At 39.7% G+C, this 9882-nt stretch overlaps 1 pseudogene; it reads right to left on the bottom strand.

Annotated features, from left to right (window-relative positions):
• Window positions 1-2715: 2715 nt before the first annotated feature.
• On the bottom strand, window positions 2716-2946 carry LOC121461015 (annotated as a pseudogene).
• Window positions 2947-9882: the final 6936 nt, after the last annotated feature.

Here is a 9882-nt window from a genome sequence, read left to right as displayed (position 1 = left end):
GATCATATAAAGTTAAAAGCTAATGTATGCTTATATTTGGTTTATAAATATGTTTTTATGACAATGGGGGTTATAGCATTAACACTCTACTGAAACCTGAACACTTTTGGACAATTGCGTTAGACTGTTTGAGCATATCTGCAATTTCCATTCATTGTCTATTTTAACCATTCTGCCATTGTTGGGCTTTCAGATCGACTGTCTTATAGGCAGACTCTCATTATGTAGTATAGGCTGGCTTTGAACTCATGACTGTCCTGCCTTAGCTTTTTTTTTCTTTTGGATTTTTTTTTTTTTTTGAGACGGGGTTTCTCTGTAGCTTTGGAGCCTGTCCTGGAACTAGCTTTTGTAGACCAGGCTGGCCTCAGACTCAGAGAGATCTGCTTGCCTCTGCCTCCCCAAGGGCTGGGCTTAAAGGCCTGCGCCACCACTGCCAGCTCTTTTGAGCTTTTTATTGATTCTTTGTGGATTTCACATCATTCATTTCGCCATCCCATCGTATCCACTCTCTCTCTGCCCTTGCAACCTCCTCCCAAAATAAATACAATTTAAAAGAAAAACCAAAAACAAACAAAAAGTAAACAAACCAAAACCAAACCAAACCAAAACTCCCCCCACCCCACCCCCCCCTCAAATCTCAGCGTGGACGCTGTAGCGTGGCCCAGTGACTCACACAGTACACTCTTAAGTCCATTCATCTTTCCTTGTAAGAGTCCATTGAAACGAGTCTGTTTCCAGGCCTCTAGCTTCTGCTACATTATCGATACTGGGCCTTGGCTGGGCTCCTCTTACTGTATGGGTTTATAAAAGCCTCTAGTTACTTAAACAACTAACATAATACTTACCGTACAATATACAAAAAATAAAAACTAAATTTAAAATTGGAACAAAAAATGCAAAAAGCACCAGTAATTTCAGCTCCAAGATATAAAGCAACACACAGAAAATCATGTAGATGTATAATACCACATTCGTATCTATTCATAAATGAGCCTGCTGTCATCCTGTGTCGCGGAGATCCTGTGGCTTTGGATTTGCAGGTTCGGTCCCTTCACAAGTTCCCCCAGTTCATAGATGAGGTGGGTGTTGGGGTGGGCTACCTTTGCAGTCCTGGTTCTGGGCCTGGGCGGTAGCTGGGTTGGTCAGTCCGCCAGCTTTCCCTTTTTGTCCTCACCCAGCGAGCTCTCCAGCACCGCCCCGTCTGGCTCACTAACACCCATACCACTAGGGCCAGCTCTACTTTTTTGCCCAGTGAGGTACAGGGGCCTCTTTTCCGAGTGCTGCAGTTGGTGAGAGGCAGGGCCAGCTCTCCTGCTCTCATGCCCCCAAGGCCAGTTCTCCCGCCTACCACAGGTGCAAGGGTCGGGGTGGGGGCCATCTTTTCCTCACCCATGCCACCAAATGGGCACCAAATGCTCTTACACCCTCAGGGCCGGCTCACCTGCGCCCCTGTCAACAGGGTGCTACCCACTGCCTCAAATTCTTAGTACTGGGTTTAGAGGGATGTAGCACGAATTCTAATTGCTCTTAATAAAAACACGGAATCAGATATTAGGGGGGTGAAAAATGAGAGATCAGAGAAGCAGAGTAGACAGCCACTAGAGGGACCTTTTACCTCTACGGATGACAGACGGCCTCCTCAGACTGCTTCCTTTTATTGACAGCTTCAGACTGCAACTGTTTCCCCAAACCTCAGACTGCAGACTCCATTAACCTGTCTTCTCCCGTCTTAGATTATTTTCTCTGCCTGAGCTGTATCACTCCTGTCTCCACTTCCCTAGTGCTAGGATTAACGGCATGGGATCCTAAACGCTGGGGTCACCTTTGTATGAGTCCTGTTTCTCTTTTATACTGGACGAGTCTCGTGTAGACCAGAGTGGCTTTGAACTAACAGAGATCCCTCTGCTTCCGTCTCCCAAATTCTGGTGGCTTAGCACTGCACTCTTTCAGGCAAGCTTTATTTGATAAAGCACAAACAAAATATCAATACAGAGGGACCTTTTCCAGCTCCTTCCTGTACACATTTGGTTTTAAGAAGTCCAACAGTCAAATGGTAGCTGAGTGCTTAAAATGAAAACGATTAAATATACAAAAGCTTTCTTTTAACCATTGTTTGTCATTGCTAACAAACAGATTGTATTGCTTGGTGCAATCAGTCTGAAGCCATACAGCATGACCGTGACATGATCCTTCCTGCACTAGAGTGAACTCTCTTCTCAACCGTGTTTTATAGCTAAAAGGTTGCAAGTGTTGCATTTTGAGTCAGAATTTTGTATTTCCAACTTGATTATTAAAGGAAGCATCGAAAACATTTTTCATTTCTTTGGAGGAAGCAATAAAATCTTCTGGAAGCCAACGCTGCCATTCTGTTCCAGGAATTAGTATGGAGTCATTCACATGGAAGCCAGAGCCTTGTACACGCTGGGCAAGGGCTTTACCACTGATTAATAGTTTCAGCCCTGCTTTTGCTCCTGTTTCAAAAATACAACTAATGTAGTAAAGGAAAATGTCTAAATTCAGGAGCTCTACAACTTAGTCAATTTGACTTTTGTCTTTAATTTCCAAAGAATTATTTATTGCACATCTGATATTTTTTGAGTATCATAAAAATTTATCAAAAAGTTTAATATGAAAATGTTCATAACCCAGTTCTCCACCACAGTGAAACAGGCCTTTTGCGGGAGGGTCGTGGACTCCTCTGCTGAACAGACTGGTTTAGACTCTTTCCAAGACTTCTAATATGATGCTGCTGTTTCCTATTATGACCATCACTCCAGTGTTATTCTGTGGCCTACTATTGGCCATCTCCACACACTCACCAATCACAAGATTCATAAAGGGAGCAAAGCCTTGTGGTATTCCTTATCCATGTCTGCCACCTTTTAACTTCAACGATAACTTCTGGTTCATAAATTTCTTCAGTTGGGGAGGGTGGGTCTTGCTCATGACAGCCCTTCAGCAGGCTCGGCATGATGGCAAATGAGTGGGTGCCCACATACCCGATGATTTCATATATAACTTTAATATTAAGGCAATTGTTTCTTTTTTTTTTTTTTTTTTTTTTTTTGGTTTTTCGAGACAGGGTTTCTCTGTGGTTTTGGAGCCTGTCCTGGAACTAACTCTTGTAGACCAGGCTGGTCTCGAACTCACAGAGATCCGCCTGCCTCTGCCTCCCGAGTGCTGGGATTAAAGGCGTGCGCCACCACCGCCCGGCAGGCAATTGTTTCTTTTACTTGTGAAGAAAGCATAACTTTCTTATGGAGCCATCAAATCAAATAGCAAATGTTTCCAGAAAACTGGTAGTCTCACTTGAGGAACCATTGCTAGGGGCAGTTTTCAGAATCTCTCAAGTAGTTTAAATAAAGTGAGCCACAGAGCGAACTCGTCTCAGAAACATATAAAGTGTATATGAAATATATGAAGTATGTATATGTGTCAGCATAGGCCCAGGGCCAAAGAGCCTTTGCAAGGCTGAAGGAATTGTAGCATTGGGTGTGAATGGCCAAAACTCTTTAGTGATGACAAGGATACACTGTAGAGGACAGAACTGAGACTTTTGGAAAAGCCTAGTCTGATGAGATTTATTGACAGAAAAAAAATTGAAGAAGAATGATCAATAATGAGCATGGAAATCTTTGTCTTGGATTTGAGATGGAAAACAATCTCACAATTACTGCTCCAGTCACGCCACAGAAATAGGGTAGGGTTGTTCTGTCCCTGTCTCCTTACTTCACTTGAGAATTTAATTCAAAAGCTTAATTTTAAGTATGATATTCTAAAGTTGCTTGGATCAACAATCTGGGAGTATGTAGACAGGGTGCCAAGTAGGTTCTCATGGACAGACATGGCATGGTTGTTTTATAAGTAGTCTCCTTAATTCAGGAAAGTCAATAAGGTGGAGCAATAGTTCCCAGGGATTTGTGTTTCCAGATAATCTTTGCAATACCCCATTCTACAAATAGACTTCATACTATGAACTTCCTCAGAATTATATCCACCAGACTCTTAACTCTCAAACAATAGACGTGTCCTAAAGACAGATCAACTTGCTAAACACTTAGCCCCTCCCTTACAAACTTACATCACTTCCAAAAAACACTGTTGTGGTTTTCCATCATAATAAAAGGTAAAATTTATGTTAGATGTATCTTGGAAATTAATCTTAGAGAAGAAATCAACCCAGGGATTGAAGAGCCCTATCCCTGCTTTAATCATAGTCAGTAGGCAAGGCAACTGATACTAAACAGGGGCCACTTAAATGTTCGAGTATTCTCTTCTTTTTTTCTTTGTTTTTAAGATTACAGTACAATTACCTCATTTCTCCTTTCCCTTTCCCCCTCCCTCTAAACCCTCCCATATATCACTTCTTGCTCTTTTTTAAATTAATGGCCCCTCTTTTCATTGTGACATGCAGATATGTATGTACACACATACAGATTACTAAATATAACCTGCTCAGTCTATACAATGTTACTTATGTATATCACCTTACACTAAAACGAACTTCAAAGGGATGAAAGACCTAAACATGAAAGTTGAAGCACTGAACTGCTAGAAGAAAGCATAGGTAATTACCCTATTGATATAGTACCCTATACGATATAGTACCCTATATGATACAGTACTTTATACGATACAGTGCCCTATATGATACAGTATCCTCCATAATTCAGTACCCTATATGATAGAAAGATCTTTCTGGATAGGACTTCATTTTCTCAAGAATTAAGACCAACAGTTAACAAGTGGAACTTCATAAAACTAAAAAGTTTGTGGACAGTTAAAGAAACAATTGACTGGGTGAAAAGAAACCCCAGAGGATGGGAGAAACTCTTTGTCAGTTATGCATGTGATAGAGGATTAATATACAGAATATATAAAGAACTCAAAAAACAAAGAATAAAAAAACCCAAAAAACTGCAAATAATCCATTTGAAAATGGGACTTGAATAAGAGTTCTCAAAAGAAGGAAGAATGGCCAAGAAATATCACAAAACTTTTCACTGTTACTAGTAGTCAGGAAAATTAAAATCAAAACAACTTAGAGATTTTATTTTACCCCAGACAGAACGGCCGAGATCAACAAAACAACTCACAACAAATGCGGGAGGGGATGCAGGGAAGAGGAAATCCTCATTCAGTGTCCTGGGACATTAAACTGGTGCAGTCACTATGAAAATAAGTGCAGAGAGTTCTCAAAAAGCTAAAACTAGATCTCCCATATGACTATTCTTGGCATATAGCAAAGTTGACATCCTACTTCAGAGACACACTCAGTCCTGTTCATTGCTGCTCATAATAGCCAGGAAATGGGAGGAAATTAAATGTCCTTCAACCGACAAATGGATAAGGAAAATGTGTTGCTCAGCTGTAAAGAGAAAAATGAAGCCATGAAATCGGCAGGTAAACAGGTGGAACTAGGAAAGAGTGTATTAAGTGAGGTAATTCAGATCTAGGAGACAAATGTCGCATGTTTTTTCAACGGAGGCTCCTAGCTCCAAATCTTCAGATGTGAATACCTATCCTGGAGTAACTGTAGAAACCAGACAAGGAAAAAGGGACCGTATCAGATTAGGGGAATCAGGAAACAGTAGAGAAGGGAATGGCAGGGTACAAATGATCTGACTGGGGACATTGGAAAGAGAGACTCTTTAGGAAGGGGAGGAGGATGTGAGTACAGAAGAAGGAGGAAGAGTATAAAATAACAGTGAGAAACCAGACTATTAACTAGCTACAAAAACCTATAATACATATAATTCTGTGCATAAATATAATTTAAATGAACTTTTCTCATCTGAGCTGAAAATTCTCCCTCCAAGAGCCAAAGATTACCTGGCAAAAACTCCAATACCTGTGTTTAGTTGACTCTCCTTGGGTCTCTGTAAATAGTTTTTTTTTTTCTGTAGGGTTTATTAATATTTTATTGTTGTCTCTAAATTCAATTTGTTCAGTGAATTATGGAGACAAAAATGAATTTTAAGTTTTCCCCTGTGGTAAGAAATAAGCAGTCCTGGAACAAATAGAATAACATTATGTCTTACTTTACCTGTATATAGTCAATTCATGTAATTTACAGTTTAAAAGGTGTCGCAGGCAGAAAGAGTGAATCCTGCAGGGTAGACAGTAAGATGTGTGTGGGCTTGTTTAGAAAGAAGCTGGGACCATTCCAACTCTGGGATTAGAAATCATGAAAACAAGTAGATTTTTCCCCTAAGTGTCTTCATTTGCTCAAGGTAACAAACAGAAACAAGCTGAAAGGGCCACTGATTTTTCTCTATGGGAATTGATGACTCTGCTTACATAGTGTTCCGGAGCTGGGAAGACTTCCAGAGCAACAGAACACAGGTTCCTCGGATGCTCTCCCTTCTAATTCTGTATTGTTTTAACACACATTTCTCATAACACTTGCCAGTTTAGCCAACTTTAACTTCTCTTATTCTTTAGAGTTTTGGCTAGCATATGCCACTGAATTGGTACAGTCTTTTCCTTAGATGTTCTTCGTTATAGAGAAATCACCAAGACTCATCCTTGAGTCTGATCATCTGCAGTCGATAGACAATTCTCCTTTCTCTCTCTTAAAAGTGTGATGCCCCTTAACTTCCGCATCAGGATTCCATGTGGCACTCTGGAGGAAAAGCTTCTTGTAAAGGCGTTTCTATAAGGAAATAAATAAAACCACTAACACATCTTTTCTCTGTGTTGGTGAGAAGTATCGAGACAATACAAACAACAGAATGCTGCACACTTTCTAGAATTTATCCTGTATGTGAAGTGAGTTAAAGTATAAAGTTAGAAGTATATAATTTAACTTAGTAAATAATGAGTGTCTCCTACATACAAAAGAAGTAGTGATATAAGTGACCATGTAGAAGTGGATTTAACTTTCTCATTTAATTTTGTTTGAGACAGCATCTCTTGGGTCCCAGGTTAGCCTTGACTCTCCTGTTGTAATTGAGAAGGAATATGAACTTCTGATCCCCCTGCCTCAGCTTCCCAAGTTCTGGGCTTACAAGAATGCACCACCACTTACAGTTTATAAAGAGCTGAGGATCAAACCCAGGACCTCTGTGTTCTAGGCAAACACTCTGCTGACTGAGGTTCAGCATCTCTAGCGCATGCCTGAAGCAAACTCTTTCAATAACAGAACTAAGTTTTATACTCAAATTTCTTGGGCCAATATATGTTTTGAAATTTTAAAATATTTTTATTTAATTAAAATATAATTGCATTATTTCCATTGAGGTGGTTTATAGATGTTATAGCTGGGTAGCTTTTGTAGCATCTTTTCATCCTATAAAAGCTGGTCATTGGGAGGAGGTTTATGGGTCAGATCAAAATCAATTACTCCACGTCCTGTGTCTAAAGTATGTGGTATATTTAGCAATAGGAACTTACTTTCATCTTCTTTGGGGCAACCAAGGGCAACAGTAATATCCTATATTTCTTGGACTACTCTGACTAGCAACTCAAAAGGAGATTTCTCATGCAAGTAGTGCAATTTCATATATACATATGCATAAATGTATTATATGTAATTTTAGGTCTGTATAAAATATTTCCCTGTGTCTATTTTGAGCCTCCTTAGTGCTGCTTACTCTTTACCCTCTTTTCCTTCTGTAATTCCCTCCTCCCTTTCCTTCTGTAATGTCCTTCCTCTATCTCTCAAACTAAAGCTCCCCTTCCCCCTTTATATCACCTATATGCTGATACTCCCCTATCTTGAGTTCCTTCTCTACCCATTTTTTAAAATCTCCTGATTTCTGCAATTACTCTAGGATATATAGTCATATCTGAAGATTTCAAGCTAGGAACCATAAATAAGAAAACATGACAACCAATGGAGAGAATGAATCAGAGAAAGCATTTGTCTCTCTGTGTTGGACTGACTTCACTTAGTCTGATATTTTCCAGTTCTTTCCACTTACCTGAGAATTTCATGATTTCACCTTTCTTTACAGCTGACTAGCATTCCAGGTTTATGTGCACCCCATTTTCATTATGCAGTTGTCGGTTGAAGGACGTTTAGTTGTTTCCATTTCCCAGCTATTGTGAATAGAGCCACAAAGAACAATGCTGAGCAAGTGTCCGTAGAGTAGGATGTTGAGTCCCTTGGGTGTATGCTAAGGAGTAGTACAGTTAGGTCTTGTGGTAGATTTATTTAAGCCTTTGAGAATTCTTCACACTGACTTGCATAGTGGCCACACCAGTTTGCAATCCCAAGAGTAACTGAGGGTTCTCTCCTCGCATCCTTGCCAGCATTTGTTGTGGGTGTTAATTTACAAATAATGAATCCGAGATTGTGGAGAATTGTTATTTTAGTAACACGAGTACCTTATTGAAGTGCTAAGCAAAAGGGAAAACATGTGTTCCTCATACACATACCAAAATATCCTCTCATATTATGGACCAAATGGAAAAAGGAACAAAAAATTGAAAACAGAAATCATGGTAGTGTTGAAAAACACTGCTCTGTGGAGGCCTATGTCATTGTCAGTCCAATAGACTCTCTGAGACATGTCCGGGAGACTGAAAGGCCTAGCTTGTGCTGCTTAGAAACAACTCTTCCATTGCATGGTAGTACCAGGTCATGAAACAAGCAAAGAAAGGTTACATTTACAATTTTGATAATTTTGTTTACTACGGATTTTATTTGCATTGATTTTTAAATTTTAAATTATTGCATTGAAATGTCATTGTTTTGATTCCTGAGTGTTTTTTGTGTCCTTCAGAGTCTGTGCTCAAGATAAGTATGCTATTTGTTTTAAACTAATACCAGCCCTAGGTTATTACATACATAAAAACACCAAATAATGATTAATTTAGAAATTCCTAAGACAGGGATGATTGAAAGTAAGCTAACAAGATGAAAGTTATGTGGGATAAAAAGAAATCAGAAAATAAACTTCAATGTTCATGTTTAAGGAGTCAGGGCCCAGCACTGATTTCATGATAAGTATTTTGAGAATAAATTGATTGTAGTCTCACAAGTTATTTCAACATGAACTCAGCTTAGCTAAGAATGAGAAGTGACTTCTCACTGGTAAGTCTTCTGGAGAACATGCTGGTTGTACCCTTAAAGCTCAGCTGTGGGAGAGATGGCTCAGCAATCAACACCGTTCTTCCAGAAGACCCTGGTTCAATTACCAGCACCAACATCGAGGCTCACAACTACATTTCCAATTCCAGACACACATGCAGTAAAAATACCCATACACATAAGATAAGGATTAAAAACATTTATGGCATAGTAACATTCAGGATAAGTAAGGTAAGGGCATTTGGAAATTATGTCACATGAAGAACAACTAAGAAAGAATGAAAGATTTATTTGGTGAAGGGATCAAAACTATTGCAAGCAAGAAATCTCTTTTCAAATATGATGATTCTCAATTCTGGTTGTAGAGGAGAGATAGTTGTAGAGGTTCCAATGTCTAAGCAACATACAGGACAAGGAAGAAGAGAACTTTGCTGGTGTGCATTTGACTATCAGGCATTAGGCTTCTTTGACGGCTGTAGGGCAACCCAAATCAGGAAACCACTGACTTAGAGGATGGCTGGGTGGTAGAAATGGTAGCCTTGTGCTATCCATTCCAGTGTGACAGAGTCACCAATCTTCTCCCACCTGCAAAAAGCTTTATATTTTGACTCCCCAGAAAAAGCACATTAGAGGGACGGGAGAGATGTTAGCACTTAAGAGTACTAGCTCTTGCAGTGGATCTGGGTTCTATTCCCAGCACCTACACACTATCTCACAACAGTCTGTAACTCCAGTCACAGGGGATCTGATATTTTTGTCTGGCTCCACGGGTGTTTATGAGCAGTTAGAAGCATGTTTCTTGGTGGTAGCATGGACCTATAAACTCCATAGAGTTATAGCAAATG

The sequence above is a fragment of the Microtus oregoni genome, unplaced genomic scaffold, assembly GCF_018167655.1.
Source record: "Microtus oregoni isolate MIOR12 unplaced genomic scaffold, Mior012 000022F_ref0000154, whole genome shotgun sequence".
Lineage (NCBI taxonomy): Eukaryota > Metazoa > Chordata > Mammalia > Rodentia > Cricetidae > Microtus > Microtus oregoni.
This window is presented reverse-complemented; position numbering and strand designations above follow the sequence as displayed.